We start from the raw sequence: 17,083 nt of genomic DNA, 5'->3' as shown, positions 1-17,083 counted from the left end.
GACACATTAGTTAGCTTTGTGTATATAATATTAATCCTGAATACAAATATGTACTTCTAAATACTATGTACTTGAAAGATAACAGGTAGTCCTCATCACAATTCAGAACCATGAAAAGTGATTGTACAAGCTGAAACTTAGAAAGTGATCCTAATAATCAATGGAAAAATCATGATTATTCTATAACCTTTAATTTTTTTGCAAAAATATTTAAAAACTCTCTTAGTTATAAATATATAGAGGAATGGACAAAATATTAAAACTACTATTTATTTAGTGCACTGTTATTAAAAAAACTAGAAAAATAAAAAATTAAAGTTTTTGTTTCTTTGTAAAAATCTTACCAAGAATAGTTTGAACAGTGCTTGCCTTCTTTTTGCTGTATAACTTATGATAAAGAGTGAGCATTTTTCTTCTATGGGTTGGTAAATTTCTAAGTTTGGATCAGCTTCTAACATAATATTCATTGCATTTGCAATTTTGTGAAATATCTTCGAGAGTTTCTTTAATGTGAATTTTTTTTTGCCAGCATCACTTCCTCTGGGACACCTTTATCCTTTTCATCACAATCACTTTCCTCAATTATGCCAGTAAGTTCACCTTTGCTAAGCCTCTGGCCATATCTGTAGAGTCCCTCTCATGGAGTCAGTGTGAACATTTCCACAGGCAAGTATTTCATCTTAAACTCCATTTATGTACAATTCAAATTCTGCAAAGTTATTTGCACAGTGAGGTAAAAGTTTCCACTATACAGCGCACCTTTTACTTTCTGCCTCGTTGCTTGAATGTTCTCAGTTGCATACTTTATGTCATCTTTTTTCCCAAACTCAGCTAAAGAAATGGCATGATCTCCTGCTGTAGCATCAATAACCTGTCCAAAAGTCCATCTAAGGTAATAGGCTTTAAAAGTTGAACTACCTTTTTGGTCCAGTGACTGGATTAATGATATTGTGTTTGGTGGTAAAAAGTGTATTTTCACATTTTCATTCAAGTACCCAAGGAAATTAGAGTGATCTGGAGAATTATCCACCAGTAATAGTGCTTTAAAAGTTAAATATTTTTTGTATATAGTATCTCTTTACCACTGGGAGATAAGGAGGCACTAAAACTACATGTTTTGTTGTATATGCATGAGTGACATATGTACGGTGACCAATCACTGACAGACTTGCAAAGAAATGACATGATTTGTCACTGATCATGATATGTGCACCTGTTATTTATGTAGTGATTTGTGGATTGAGGAGATGGTAGCAGACAGTTCTTTATGCAATCACTCACAGTTAATATACACTGGGAACTGAACGTCAAACAGTTTTGTTGGGGGACTGGTGTTATTTAATTAAACCAGAATAACAGAAATGCTCTGCAAGAAAAGAACTGCCTTTACTAAGTTCAACAGATTTGTCTGAGGCTTCTGAATTTAATTGATCTCTTCCTGAAAAAGTGCTCAGCTGCTCATTTTTTAAAATGATATTAATAAGCTTTATAATGTAAGAAATAATTTTAATTTGGTGAACTTTAAAGTATAAATTATTATTTTAAGTTCCTTACACTAATAAGGAAGCTGATGGGTGGACTCTGGCTTCCCTCTTGATGTGCAGCTCAGGAAGGCAATAGGAAAGTACAATTTCCGTGTCCCCCCTGCATGTGGCTAGTCAAGCAGCCACTGAAAACTGCACCTGTAGTGTTCGTCAGTGGATAACGGAAGACTGGCACATCGGATCAGACACAGATCTTCACTGCATTAGCCTGCCTAGAGTGGAGTCTTAAAGAAGAAAATATGCCACAATTACATGCACAATTGAGAAATTGTGATTTGGGCAGGGGTAGGTAACAGACCTAGGGGAAAATCCCCAGTCTGGCCAATCAACACAAAGGAAAGTTTTTCTGGTTTCCAGTAACTTAAAAACATTTTTTAAAAACTAAAAACAGGTTTGTTGAGGTATAATTTTTGCAACATAAAATTTACTCATTGTAAGTGTACAGTTCAGTGAATTTTAAAGACAGGGAACAACTGATGAATTTGCATGTCATTCTTGTGCAAGGCCTTGCTAATCTTTACCAAGTTGAACCAATTTTCATTCCAACATGTGCTGCCAAGTCAAGCACTCTCGGAATTTAAATTTTTGGCAGAAAATTACCATCTAATAGTTTTCAGAACATAAGGGGAAGGATACCTTAGTATTTATTATTATGATGTATTTGGAAGTATTTAAATAATATTTAGATAAATAAATATCCAGCTTCAGCTAAAAGTTACTGAATCTTCATTTTAGTTTTAGGACATTGTCATTATCCCTATTTTATAAGTGAAGGAAGAACTTTCAGCAAGGTTAAGGAACTCAACTGAGGGACAAAACTGGCCCATTTTAGAGCTGGGATATGATCTTACGTCTTCTGACTCACATCACACCAGGATAGAAGGTTCTCTATCTGGTGATGATCCATCAACTATAGCAATAATAGGTAATATTCATTGCCGTCTCACATAAGCCATTCTAAGTTCTCCACTGTGGTATTTCATGTAGTTCTTATGAGAACTCTATGAGGTACACATGATTATTTTCAGTAGTACATAAATGTACTGTACCCTCCTATTTGAAACAGCAACTCTCCCTTCATTTTCTGCTATGATTCTGTTTTATTTTGCTCCTTTGCACTGATGACCCCCTAACCTAAATTCAGATTGATATTTCCAACTCAAATTCAAGATTACAGGGCTTTTACTTAACTTACTCTTTCTTACATCTGTATTTTCTTTCTTTATCACTGAGAATGGTGGTTCTCAAGGGCATGGAGAATAATAGAAGAATCTCCTAATCGCTTATTTTTTTCTATCTAATACTGCATATACAGCAGTCTTAGAGTGGCAAAACTGATACTACCACCAGTATGATTACTGAAACCATTAGCATTGTTTTCCTTTGGTTCTCCCTAATATTTCCCATTTATTTATAGTTGTTCTACACCTATATTGTCTGAAAATATAGTCATTTCATACCATATTCTCTCCCCCTTGTTCTTCATTTAATCTTACTGCTCTAGATAACTATATATTCATGCACCACCAGACCTCACATCAGTGTCTCTCTAGTCATTTTGTTTGTCTGAAGGTTATTCTCTAGTAGATTCCTTAGTAAGGACTCAAGAGAACAATATTCCTGGAATGATTTCATGTTGATAACAGTTTGCCTATGGGCTTTCCTGGTGGCGCAGTGGTTGGGAGTCTGCCTGCCGAGGCAGGGGACGCGGGTTCGTGCCTCGGTCCGGGAGGATCCCGCATGCCGCGGAGCGGCTGGGCCCGTGAGCCATAGCCACTGAGCCTGCGCGTCCGGAGCCTGTGCTCCGCAACGGGAGAGGCCACACAGCGAGAGGCCCGCGTACCAAAAAAAAAAAAAAAAAAAAAAAAAGTTTGCCTATGTCCTTTGAACTTGAATATCTGTTTTGTTGGATAAAAATATTCTTGGCTCACAATTTTCTTTTTCTTGAGCATCTTAAATATGTTACTACATTTTCTTTTGGCATAAAGTGTTACTGTTGAAGTTTGATGATAATATAATTTTATTTCCCTTATGAGTCTTGTGCTCTGTTCTCTATTTTCTAGGTACCTAAAGGACATCTTCCTTTCCTTTCCTCCTTCCCTCCCTTCCTTCCTTTTTCCTTCCTTCCCCCCACTTCCTTTCTTCCTTCCTTCTCTCTCCTTCCCTCCTCCCTCCACCCCTCCCTTCCTTCCTTCTTTCTTTCTTTATTCTTTCTCATGTAATTTTACTGGAATATGTCTTGATGTGGTGATGCTGTGTGCACTTTCAGTATGCAGGCTTACATTTGTTATTTTAGGAAAATTTTCTGTGGTTATGGGATTTACTATTTGTTCTGCTTTTTACTTTGGATTTTATCTCCTTTCTTCTCCTACTATCCTTATGCTTAAAATTTTGCCTGTCTTCAATATTTTAAAATTTCTCCTGAATCTTTTCCTTTTTTTAATTCCTTTTTGATTTTTAAAGCTTTTTTCTCTTTCACCTTTTATTTTACTTAACCTATCATCAGTTGTGTGTTTCCTATTGCTATTTCTTGACTATTTTTCTACTTCTTTTTTCCTGCATTTGTGGACTTCTTTTTTCTATCATTTCTAATTATTTCCAGAGTATGGAACATTGCTTCTGAAACTTTCTAGTTCTGATTTACATTGTTTCTTTTATGTCTTGTAGGGGTTAGGGGAGGGGTTGCATTCACTAACTCTTCACAATTTGAGCTGCTGTTCCTGTAGTGGTCCCTGTTTTCCAGGGAATACCTATTGGCAGTTTTATTGTCCTGCCCTCAAGCTCCTGAGACCCTGCTCTGTTGCTTTCTTCCTCTTCCTCCTGCAGAGGAGATGCAAATATCATATAATAGTAAGACTGTTGGTGGTTTACCTCTACCCCATGTATTTTGGGGCTCATGGGGATAACTATTCATCTAGTTTTGCTTTAAATGCTGCCCCTGGTTTACTGGTTTTGTTATCTAAATGCTCTGTTCTTTTATGTGAGGGTTTGATGAGTTTAATAAACTGCACAGTGCCACTGCCATCTTCCCAGAATCCTCTCTTCTGTGTAGATTTTCAACATGTGACTTTAATTGCATGGTCGCTATTGACCACCCTCAGTAAATACTTTTGAATATTCAATGGGTCACATGATATGTACATATATATATTAATTTAAAGCTAAAAATTACCAATCACTTAACCTGAAACTGTAATGATCTTCTATAGGTAGTACTGTTCTGGGAGATCTGAGTCCACTTTGATATAATTTGATATGAGTTTTACCTCAGAGTAAGCAGTAGATTCTTTTCTTTTTATGGTGATAGAGCTTTCAGAGTCATATTTCTCCCTGGTAGAAAATAATTTTGTTGGAAGCAACTCCATCTAGACTGATTGAAATCTCTGGTGTCACCTCAAACAATCAAGTTTGAAGTGTTTAAAAACCAATTTTACTCAGATGATGGAAATATTAAAAAGAGTAAAAAGGGAAGCATTGCTCTTACTTGGAGGCAATTTGGTTCCTTAGAAGTAGGTGTTTGTTGTAGGCTCTGGGAGACTATTGGGCTATTCATGACATTAATGGTGGCCCTTTCTAGACAAGGGAAGGCTTACACAGGTAACTCTTAGAGTGCTGTGAAATGATCCAAATTGGAAGGCAAAGAAATGAAAACATGTGCTGCTTGAAAGACCGTGTATGCTCATAAAAATGAGCTCTTATGGTGGTCTTTCATCCCAATCCCTGCAGATAAAAAACTGTCTCCACATGATTTGCTAAAGCCCTCTTACCTCGCTTTCACAGAACAAGGAATCATGATTGAAAACAGGGCAGGATTTTTGTCAAGTTGCTATGGTGAGAAGATAAAAAAAAAAAAAAAAGTCTAAATGTTCACGAAATTGAAATCTCTCTTTTAGTGGCCCTTTCTTGATAAATGACATGTATGTATGTTTTTTTTAAAGAAGAGAGCATAAGTGTATTAATATACCTTTAAGAGAATATCTCCCCTCCTTCCTGGCTAAGTTTTTGCATACTGTGGACAGATTTCTAATGTAAACCTGGTTTTCTTCTGCAACAATAATAAACAGTAGAAAGAATCTTCTTCATGCGTTATATTATAAAAGTTTATATGAATTTGGCCTGACTCTGCTACGTGTTTTTATTTGTTAGCACAATCGTAATGAAGAGAAATGCTCCCATATGCCAGCAACTATTGTCATCCCAAGTACTCTCTAGTGTTAATTCATTTTTCCTCTGAATTTGAATTCCTTTGACGTGAGAAAAACAGACTTTGAATTTTATTTATTTATTGTTCTTTGAGATGCTTATGTGGATGTGGATGCAAGAATATGGAAGGGCTTGCTCGCTGATTGTTTTCTCCACAATTCTGTGCAGACAGTTGGGAGCTGGGGAAAATTTTCATTATATAATTGCTACTAGGCACAAGTTACAGAATTTTATATGAGGAATAAGACATGTGGTGCATCTGGACTTTTCTCAGGCTAATATTATTAATGAAAAATAGGCTTATGGAAATAATAGTCTCCAGTGTTTAACCTGATATGCAGATTGTTAGCCAGTGTAATCCTGGATGCATGTTTTTTGAATATTCAAATCAAAACTTCCTTAAGATTGAGCAGGTTTGTGATGAGACCATTTACTTTATAGATTTAACCAAGATTTTACCAAAAGATAAAACTAACATAGTACATTCAATTACTCATCCATTCAGTAAGCTCTTATTGATCATGTATATTTCAGGTTTGTTGCAATATTATTTAAATTTTGTTTATGGAGATACTTATTTACTTTTACCTAGAGTGGTTTTGTTTTTGTTTTGCTTTTAAGGGTGAGTAACTATTTGAGCTGATAGTTATGGTGCCTGGTTCTAGATCTGTGTTCTGCAGTGAAATTGCAGTATGATCTATCACCAGATATTTAATCCATCTTCATCTCACATGGAAAAGGGACAAAACCCTGCTCTTCCTGGCTGCTGTATCTGGAAATGTGATTAGAATAGATACAGGATAGTTACAGCTTAGAAAGCATCTCACATTTCCCAAAGGATTGATGCTGAGAGGTGACAATTATTCCGAGAATCAATATCTGTTTTACATTAGACAACAAAGTTGAGGAAGATAACTGTTTGGTTTCATGAGAAACAACCTGACTTCTCTGGGCATGCACAAAAACTTACCTCAAAGCAAGGGTTGGGTGGCAGAAGCATAAGGAAACTGAGTTTTGCTAGGGATCAGAAAGTTAAGCATGAGAAGCCCTCTGATTTGAACCTTAAACCTTGCCTCTACCCCTCTCTTTGCCCACAAAACATAGTACTAGAGATAAGTGAGCATCCTTCCTCTGTCCTGCTCTCTTCTCTCTAAATCAGAGGAGGCGTCTGAACAGAAAAGTGGGGTGCACACATCTGATGGATGTACCTTATTACTGGCCAGGGAAGAAAGAAATGACAACCACTTCTCCTTCCTGCCAGTGACATATTGCAGGAACCTGAAGCAAAGTAATATCACAAGAAAGGGGATGCTCTCTGGTTTGATAGAGAGAAGTTAGGAAACTGTCTAAAATATGAATTCCTAGAGGAAAAACTATATGAAAATAGAAAGTTAATGATAGCATTGAAACTATCCTTTAATAGGTGTTTGTCTTGCTTATATATTTACAGTGAGATAGTAACGTATGAGCAATGTCCCTTCCTGGCATTGTAAAAATGTTGGCATTATAATTAATTAAGGTGATATATTGAAACATTGGCAAAATTTTGTGTTTCCTAATACATATGTGGCACAGTTTCAGCCAGTGTTCTTGTTGTTATTATCTAATCTCATAACATATGCTTTTTAGGACTGTCATCTTTTTAGAATTTACAAAGGAAATAAAAATCAGGCTATTATCTGACTTTTGCTCCTGAGAAACTAATGAGCAAGAGCCATTACTCATAACAGAATAATTAATTGGGTTTCCACTCTGTGCCAGACAGTGAGCTGGGATCTGGGCTCACTTAGATAACAGTTCTTTTTTTCATGGCACTCACAGTGTAGAAAGAAACAGGTAAATAAATCATTGCCATATAAGTTGATAAATGCTGTGATAAAGTTATGAACAGATGCCATGAACATAGAGGAGGAGGAATTTAAGTACCTCCAGCAGAAAGCAAGTATTATCAGAGTAGCTGGTACATGACTTATAATGAGACTTTACAAAGCTAAAAAGGAAGGGACAGGAAAACAAAGGTATTAGTATAGGCAAAGATACACAAAGTTGAATGACTGCAGGGTCAGTTTGAAAAATAGCCTTTCTATGATGCCAAAGAGTTTGAATTTTACCTTGAAGAAAATAGGAAGGTATTCCAGGAGATAGATGCAATCAAAATAATTTGCTCAAATTTTAATAAATATTGATTGCTCATCTACTACATGCCAGGATACCATGTGCTTTTTAAGTGCCATGTAGTTTAAGTGCCAAGTAGTTCATATTATAGTTGAAGCTAAAGGGTTAAACAGATTTGAGGGTTAATGGGGTGAAAATGTCCAGTAATGGGAAACTAAAGGTAGCTTTAGGAAAAGAAAGTTTATTCCCAGAGAACAAAACATCAGCAGATCGGCGAACCCAGGGTTGATTTAGGGGCTCACACTGCCATCAAGGACCAAAGATCTTACCACCTTCCATCTTTAACTTATTCCTTTATTGTCAGAAATGGCTCTTAAAGCTGTAGCTCTCATCTCTTTACACAATCTGTCCACATATAACAAGGAACAAAAGAAAGGATGAGTTTTGCTCTTTCATTGATCTTTTTATTTGTGAGAGAAATCTTTCTAGGAAGACCCTTAGAAGAGTTTTCTTCTTTCTTATTGGAGAGAACTGACCATACAGACATCAACATTTTCAAGGGAGTTTGGGAAAGAGAATAATATTCATTTTCTGCCTTCCTTACAGGCAGTGGAATTTTCCAGTGAGGGAAGGGGGATGGAAAATGGCTGTTTAATTAGCCACCAATGGTGTTTGACTCCTCTTAAGTAAAATTAATATTAGAGGGTTGAGAGGAAAAGGAGGCAGTATTAAATGGAGGCAGATGTGGAAATAGGGAGAAAACCAGATAATGGTGGTGGACTTGACCAATAGGAGGTCACTGTTGACTCTTTTTTTTCCACATTAAAAAAAAAAATTATGGGAGTATAGTTGCTTTACAATGTTGTATTAATTTCTACCATACAGGAAAGTGAATCAGCTATATATATATACATATACCCCCTCTTTTCTGAATTTCCTTCCCATTTAGGTCACCACAGAGCATTGAGTAGAGTTCCCTGTGCTATACAGTAGGTTCTCATTAGTTATCTATTTTATACTTAGTATCAATAGTGTATGTATGTCAATCCCTATCTCCCAATTCATCCCATCCCCCGCTTCCCCCTTGGTATCCGTACATTTGTTCTCTACCTCTGTGTCTCTATTTCTGCCTTGTAAATAAGATCTTCAGAAATTTCAGTGGAATTTACTGCTAGGAGTCAAATTTCAGTGTGCTAAGAAGTTAATGGGTGGTGAGGAAGTAGATGTATAAACCACTTTCTTAAAGAAGCTTCTAGTAAAGAGGACAGGAGGAAGCAGCACATGATGAAAGGAGGTTAAGGAAAAACTTTTAATTGAGGAGATGGGAGGTAATGAATCATATTTACATGCCGTGGATGAGGGGGGAAGCACACAGATAGGAGAAGAAATCATACAAGAAGCAAGTGTGATAAATGATAGTTTAGATTCCAGAGTAGATTGGAATGGATGGATCCAGGAGGAAGAATTATTCTTCAGTTCAGGAGAGAAAAGGAGGCTAGAATATGGAGTTAGGGGCAATTAGCTTATCAGTGATCATTAAAATCTAGCTTAAGTCTAGAGCAAAGGTCAACTCATGGGTGAGTTTGGAAACTGAGGGAGCTGAGGAATTGCTGCATGCTGGCCTCTGTTTCTACTGAAAATATGGAGATAATGTCAGATACTGAAGCTCTGTATGTGTGTGAGAGGAGCTAGAACAATTTGAGGTTGTATACATTTGAAATAAAGTAAGAATTTAGACATAATTTATTAGGAATCAATGGAAGAACTGTTGGAATATGTTCAGTACCAAGTTGTCATTAAAAACATCCCTTTAAATAATGCAGACTTGTAGGATTATGGTTTCCTCCACAATTCTCAATAGTGAGTAAATAGAAGTAGATAAAGCTACTACTTTGAATGACCCAGTATTAAACATTATCAGGGAACAGAGGACATGAATATAATAGAGCAATCTAGAATATCACTGAAGAGAGACCAGGAAGTTGAGTGTAAAATGAGAAGAATGAATCTAGGATGCTACTAGACTGGAAAAATAGAAGAGGTCTACACTTTTATACAGTGTCTTTCTTACTTGCAAACTCTTCCTTTGGTACTTAGAAGCCACATTTATCTGATTGTACACTCGATTACCAGCCATAGCTAATTGGTCTAGGAGTCAACCCTTCATGGTTTTCACTGACCTACCAGTCAACACCAGATTGTTGAGAAGTAAGTTTTTTCTTCCATGAGTTGGAATTCAGAAATAATTATTAAATCTGGGTTAGACTGGCAGTGCAAATATAAGAGATTTATAGTAGGATTCTGCTACTCATGCTTGGCAAAGCAGAGAAAGCCAGTGTTGTGTAAGAAAAAAGACATACAGAGAGAACAGGGATGAACACACACACAGCAAATACTGCTTGGGATCCTGATGCCTTTGCAGTTTTGAGTCTAATACATTTTGATGTTTGGCTCTATTCCTACTATTCATTTGATTCCATGAGATATGCCTGCATCTTATATTAAACTTTCCTTTTATGCTTCAGCCAATTCATGTTGGCATTACTTGAATCCCAGCGGGCCTTATGGAGGACTAGATCAAAGGACTGGAGGTCTTTGCTAGTCAAAGGAGAGATTTATCGCTAATGGGTATTCTGGAGAGGTAAAATAATAGGGAAGTTTATGGGAGAGTTGTTATAAGGATGGCATGAAATTAAATGTGTTTCCGTTTTGAGAATTTCAGAAGTCAGTTAAGCAGGTGTGTATGATAACAATCCAGTGTAGGGCAGTAGAAGAATGTTGTTGAGAGAAGCGGAGGTCAAGTTATTTAGGTAAAAGAAGACCAGTATTTACTAGCTAAGCTGCTGGATGCATAATCTATTTAGATTTTGAAATTAGCTAGGAGTTGTAGCGAAAGAAAGAGTATGGATGAATTGACAAAAACTTCACTGCATGTGGAAGTGTGATCTAAATGTTGGTAGACAATATAACGAATTGTGGAAAGGGTGAGAGAAGATGGCGTGCACCTAGAAAGATAAACACTTCCTTGGAGAAATGAAAAATCACAATGGTATAGAAAGAGCAATGAAGAAAAAAAAAAATCCCCCTTGCAGTTTAGCCCTGAGATGCTTGGCCACCAGAGACTAAATAATCTCTGGTGAATAATCAATCTCCCACTCAAAGTATTTGAACATCATTATTCACCAACGACATCCCAAGGGAGTCTTATGGGGCACCAAAAAAGCAAGAACTCCTCAAAGAAGAGAAATAACCAAAAAAGATAACTATTAATACTAAGATGATGTTTAGCTACAGGGTCATATAGAGAGTATATTTATATAGAATTATCTATACTTCAGTGAATATATTTATCTGTGTACTTTCTAGAACAAGAATATTACTGTTGGTTCTCAGAGTATGAACTCCAAGGGAATGCCACCTGGAAACCAAATACCAGGCCTCATCAAGTGATCACTCACATAGACTACTTTTCCAAGAAGCAGGGAAAAGCATTTAGGGGCCACAAATTCAATGCACCTGTATTTATTCATCCAATTCAAGCAGTTGTCTAGTGGTGATGCCCTGTGAATAAAGTGGTCAAAGAGAACAAGAGGACAAGAGGAAAAGAAGACTGGCTTTTCAAAATAGTGTTTGGGGCTTTAAATTTAGACTTAGATCTTTGAATATTTTCAGAAACTTGCATTCATAACACTTCTGATTTTTTCTGCTTCGTCTGTACTCCTTCAATCTGTATAATTGGCTTTGCTTTAGACAACCTCAGCATCCTGTGCTCTATGCAATTAATACAGTTCATTTTAGGTGTGGGGGTTGTTTTTCTGAATGTATACCTTGCACTGCTAATGGAAGTGTAAGATTCTCAAAAGCAGGGGCATTTTACTTTCAAATTCATGTAGTTTCTAAAACAGTGTTTGAGCATATAGTAAGTGTGCAGCCAGTGGATAATGCCTAAGGGATTGACTGATGGAATTGCTGAGTGCAAGACGAAGACCTCCAAACAGGATCTAGGAGGAAAGGATAGAAAAAAGGTTATTGTTGCAAAACTTTGTTTCTATATCAGTTCTACTTCCATGTGGGTTCATGAGTACATTCGCTGAGACGGGAAGGATTTTAACCAAATCTGATGTTGCTAACACATGCTTGTTCTGGTAACCAAGAGATAAGTAGCACACATGCAGGTTGCAGTAAGTACATTTTGGGGAGGGGAGGACAGATGGCGTTTCTTTGCCAGCCTTGTCTCAAGTAAATATAGCATGATGCTAGAGAGACTCTTGTACCCTGTGACTTACATTTATTGTGCTAATCGTTTAGAAACCATCACATCAAAATGAGCCCCAATAAGACATAGGAAGAGCTGTTTTAATCATAAATCTGCAACATTGTAGGCAGAGTGTTAATAACAGATAGTATTTATAAATTACATTTAGTTTTATGACATCCTTATGATAATTCTGTGAAATATCATTATTAATACCTTTATTTTAAGGACAAAGAAAGGGAAATTGCAGACATTATTTGACTTTCCCAAGGTCACACAACTAGTAAATGATAAAGACAGAAGTCTACTTTAGATCTCCTGATTTCAAAGGTGGATTATTTTGTTGCTCTGCCCTTTTGCAGAAAATTCTACATTCTTCTCCAAAAAGTTTACTAAGTTCATAGTCAGTAGCAGTAGTGTAACAATATTAGTGGTAGCAGTAGCAGCAGCAGCAATGGCAATAGTAGTAGGTATTTATTAAACGCTTGCTATGTGCCAAGAACTGTTCTAAAGCTTGACATCCACTAGCAGAGTAGGAATATGATGGAAAAGGAGGCAGTCACATTCCAAGATCATTGCTTAGTTTAGGTGTGAGCTTTGTTTATCTAAAACATATCTTTTACCTTTCAAAAGTACATTAACATTAGGACATGCAGTCACATATGTAATTTCCAGGTATCACTATCTTCTAGCAGCTTAAACATCTTCCACTCTTTTATTTATGTGTAAAAAGAAAGCAGCAGCATGTTTTTGTTCCATATATATGCCTGTTTGGAAGCAGATTGCCAGGGTCTGTTCTTAATAGTCAAGGACACAGATTTCATTCTTGTGCCCATTATGTATCAACAGCTTGAATCAGATTATAATCAGAATTATGCCTCTTGGCTGCCTTACATTTCCTAAGCTGCCGTGTTAATGTTCCTCTGCTTCAGACTGCTACATGCCTATGACTGTCCAATGGTAACTGATTCCTACAGAGCCTGTGCATCTCTAAAGAATTATCAAGGGTGTTAGGTACTGAGTTAACAGTGAATGCTATTTTGGGCTGCACCGAAAGCCACGAGAAGATAATAGAGCATTGTAAAGTGTACAAAATAGGAAAACTCAAAATTACATAGAGTTACACATATTTACAGAAATAGATTTCCTTCTTTGCACCTTGAAATTACTTAAAAACCAACTGATGCCAAATAAAACCACCTTTTCCCAGTTTCCTTACAATCTCATGTAATCCTATTCTACGTACAAAACGTGTCTCCAAGGAGCCTACTTATCCCTGTATACAAAGGCAGCTAAGGTGGGGAAAGATGGTGGGATATCTGGAAATGTTAGAGGTGGGCTGTGGGATTGAAGGAGAAAATTAACTCACCTGAAAGGCTTGAATATATCTGATTGAAAGGCAGTCAAGAAAAGTTGAAGTCACTGTGGGATGCACAGTAAATGCTAAGGGGCCACATCTTCCCTCATTTTATATTATTATATGGGAGTAATATGCTACTTTATCTATTGCCTTATGTTCATTAAAATTTGTCAGTTTCCTGAATCTCAACAGAAATATTTGAAACAATGATTTTTATGTTTAAAGATGAATAATATTTGATTTACACCCATTCTGGAATAATGTAGAGGTATGCATCAGTAAACAGTAGTGACATGGGAAACACTTTGTATAGTAATTTAAAATTGCATTTTAATTTAACATAATATTTAAAGTACAGATCTGACTGCAGTTTGAACTTATTTCTATATGAATATCCTGTGATTATAATTAGCAATTAATTTTTCATAATACTATTCATATGTCCTGTTCCAGTATCTAATCTTGTATAATTTCTTGCCTATTTTCACTATCCATAATATATGGAAGCTTCACAAACCTGTATTTCTGTGTTCCTTGATTTGATAATTTCTAGAAAAATGTATAATGGAGGAAAATGTATTTGGTATAAATATTAAGAAGGACATGTGTTCACTGAGGGTAACTAAAAAAAAACCAAAACACCAAAACAAAACAAAACCCAAAAACCTAAAGAAAGGAGCCCTGAACACAAGCTTGAGTAGATATGGATCCCAAAATAATTCTAAACAAGGAAGAATGTCTACACCTATCTCACCTTAGATATCAAAATGTATATATATTTCATATATTCTTCTCTTCATAACAGGAATAATAGCATACTATGTACCACACCAAAGCTTATCAAGCAATTTTCCACATGGTCTGAGTTAGTAGACACTTAGTGACAAAGACCAACTAATTGGTAGAAGCATTCCTTTTAGATTTGATCATGACAAACCTCATCATAAGAAGAAAAGGAAAGTGTTGCCCATGGTGTCAAACATAAACTTTCTCCAAAATAATAAATATTCTCTTATCATTGATTTTAAGGAATTGATTATACCTAATTATCATTCTACACCTTAGTTTGTTCTAGACTTGTGGTGGTCTATCTTTCAGTATTGTTTTTATAAAGTATTCAGTAGACACAGGAAACATAAAACTCATGGCAGCATCAGTCCTGTTAGAACTTCTGTGTACTTTCATACAGTCTTTTTCCTTTTTCTATATTTGTACAGTTGTGATTACAGTGCTTATATAATATTTTATCTGGTTATTTTAACTTTATATTATGATGTTTTCCAAAATAATAAGATATTTTTCATAATTGCAAGGCCTGCATACATTCTATCTAATAAATGTACAATAATTTACATAACTACTTCCAAATGTAATGATGAAGATCTTTATATAAAAATAAATTCACTATTTTGTATTATTTTCTCAGGCTAGATTCTCAGAAATAGATCATTGAATTAGATGAACTGAACGTGTTTTGACTTGTGGTTTATAATTCTCAACACTTTTCTACAATACAGTTCCTCAAGCAAAGTAGCAGTGAACACGTTTTCTATATTTCCACTAGCTTTAGGTATTAACATTTTGAGTCAACATTTCTTTCACAGATAAACATGATATATATGATTATTTAGATTTATAATTTCTTTTATTCCTATGAGTGGACATTTCCCATATGTTAATTTACTAGTTATGTTTTCCTATCTGTGAATTGTCTATTCTCCTATTTCATCCATACATGGATTGGAGTATAGTGCTGTGGAAATAACACAGGCTTAGAAAGTTTGAATTTTATACTCCATTGCCTATGTGACCGCTAACAAATAACTTAGCTTCTTTGATTCTCTCTTTCTTATCTGCAGGATGAAAATAATATCCACTTTAAAAGGATGTATTGAAAGTTAAGCACATAATATACCCAGCAAAGCAGCTAGCAGATACTCAGTAAGTGTTGACTCCTTTTCTCTGATAAAATTACTCCTGGACTTTACTTTCATGACTATTGAAGGAACTATAATAATAATCAACAGATGACTTAATCGTGTCTACTAAGCAATTCGTGATTGATTTTTATGCTTATTTACCTGTGTTAAAGGCTTTTTGGTCCTTTAGCATATTCAAAGTGTTAAAATATTCAGCATTTAACCTTAGGGAAAAGAGTAAATAAACACATTTAATTACTTTTCTAGGATTAGCTAGCATCATTTTAATGTGTTAGCAGGGTCTAATGGAGATAGTAGCAAATAGCTAAATTTACAAGGCATACAATGAAAGAGATCTATTAAGCAAGACACAATTTACTAATTTGCCAATCACTGATGGGCACTAGTGGGTTGATGAATTTTTAAGCATTAATGCACACCAAGACCGTGAAGGATGATATCTTGTGAAAAATTCAGGCACCAGTTTCATGGAATTTACAAACTGGCTCCTTGCAGGCAGCTAGTTAACTGTCATCAAACTGAAGCTTAAAAATACTCAGGGTTAAAATGACAGGCACTAATTAATTTTCCAATTAGTTAAGGATTGATTCAGGATGTCATTCTTAATCTGTTCTGCCATTTAAAGAGCCAGTCATTTATGTTGACAGAAGTTGCTTTGTGTTTAACATTTCCATTAGCTATGCAGTCTCACCCTATAGCTATCAATCTTCGTAGTTTTAACCCAGCCTGTCCTAAGTGAAGCAGTGAATGGTTGGTCAGCCTTCATGCATGTGTCATTCTTTTGAAAGGTAGAAAGTTTATATTAACAGCAATTTTGATCAAGCTCTAATTACCAAGAAAATTGTAAAGAAATGCAGTTTTTAGACGTTCATGGAGTACTGTGGGACAGAATGCTTATTAAGATGAAGGACACCCAGCTTCTAGTGTGTGATTTTCAGAAGAGAACATCAAATCTCAACTTTTCTGCACATATTTTTTATCATCAAAATGGGATATTAATATATTTTCTACTTTGATAGATTAGTTACTTCAAAATGTATGACGTGTAATAAGTCTGCTCTTAGATTAGTATCTGGCACATACTAGGTCTTTAATAGAAGTTCTGAATGAGTGATTGATTCCTGAATTATTTCTTTAAACTTAGTTTCCTTTAGAAAGGAACTAACGTAAAATGTGTAAAATGTATGATTCTTTCTCATTGGTTATGTAGACCTGTGTCATGAAGTACCAAACATATCAAATTTTCTGTTTAAATTAAAGGCTGAGGTTTGAATGTATCTTTTATTTTCAGTTATGAACAGTCTGTTACCCAAATACTATACAAATACACTTCAAGTGTTAGATTGCTTTGTAAAACATTCTTTCAGTTTTGTGGGTGAGGGTGAGGGGATGAACAATGTTAATTCTGACTGTATTTTGCAAAAACTATTAATGAAATTTCAGAAGAATGTGACCATAGCTCTCAAAATAATTGCAAATATTAAATCCATTTTCTTGGGCCAGTGGAAGTGTTGCAGCACTAGCAAATTAATATAGTTTTGAACAATATCACTATAAAAGCCTTGTGTCAGATATTTAACTCTCTAAATATGAGTGTTAACTCTTCTAGATAACATGTTATGATGAGGACAGGGTACTATGTAGAACTCCCTCGCTGTTCCCCCAC

General features: G+C 35.6%; 1 long non-coding RNA gene across 1 annotated transcript in view; it reads left to right on the top strand.

Moving 5' to 3' along the window:
- The first annotated feature begins 502 nt into the window (after positions 1-502).
- Positions 503-17,083, top strand: part of LOC307185682 — a 30,259-nt gene continuing 13,678 nt past the window's right edge. Inside the window, exons 1-2 of the long non-coding RNA XR_013828145.1 lie at positions 503-666; positions 15,337-15,418. This is a non-coding gene — a long non-coding RNA (uncharacterized lncRNA). The remainder of the gene's footprint in view (positions 667-15,336; positions 15,419-17,083) is intronic.

The sequence above is a fragment of the Stenella coeruleoalba genome (genome assembly GCF_951394435.1).
Source record: "Stenella coeruleoalba genome assembly, chromosome: 4".
NCBI lineage: Eukaryota > Metazoa > Chordata > Mammalia > Artiodactyla > Delphinidae > Stenella > Stenella coeruleoalba.
Note: the sequence above shows the minus strand (reverse complement) of the source record. Positions and strands in the feature narration are given on the sequence as shown.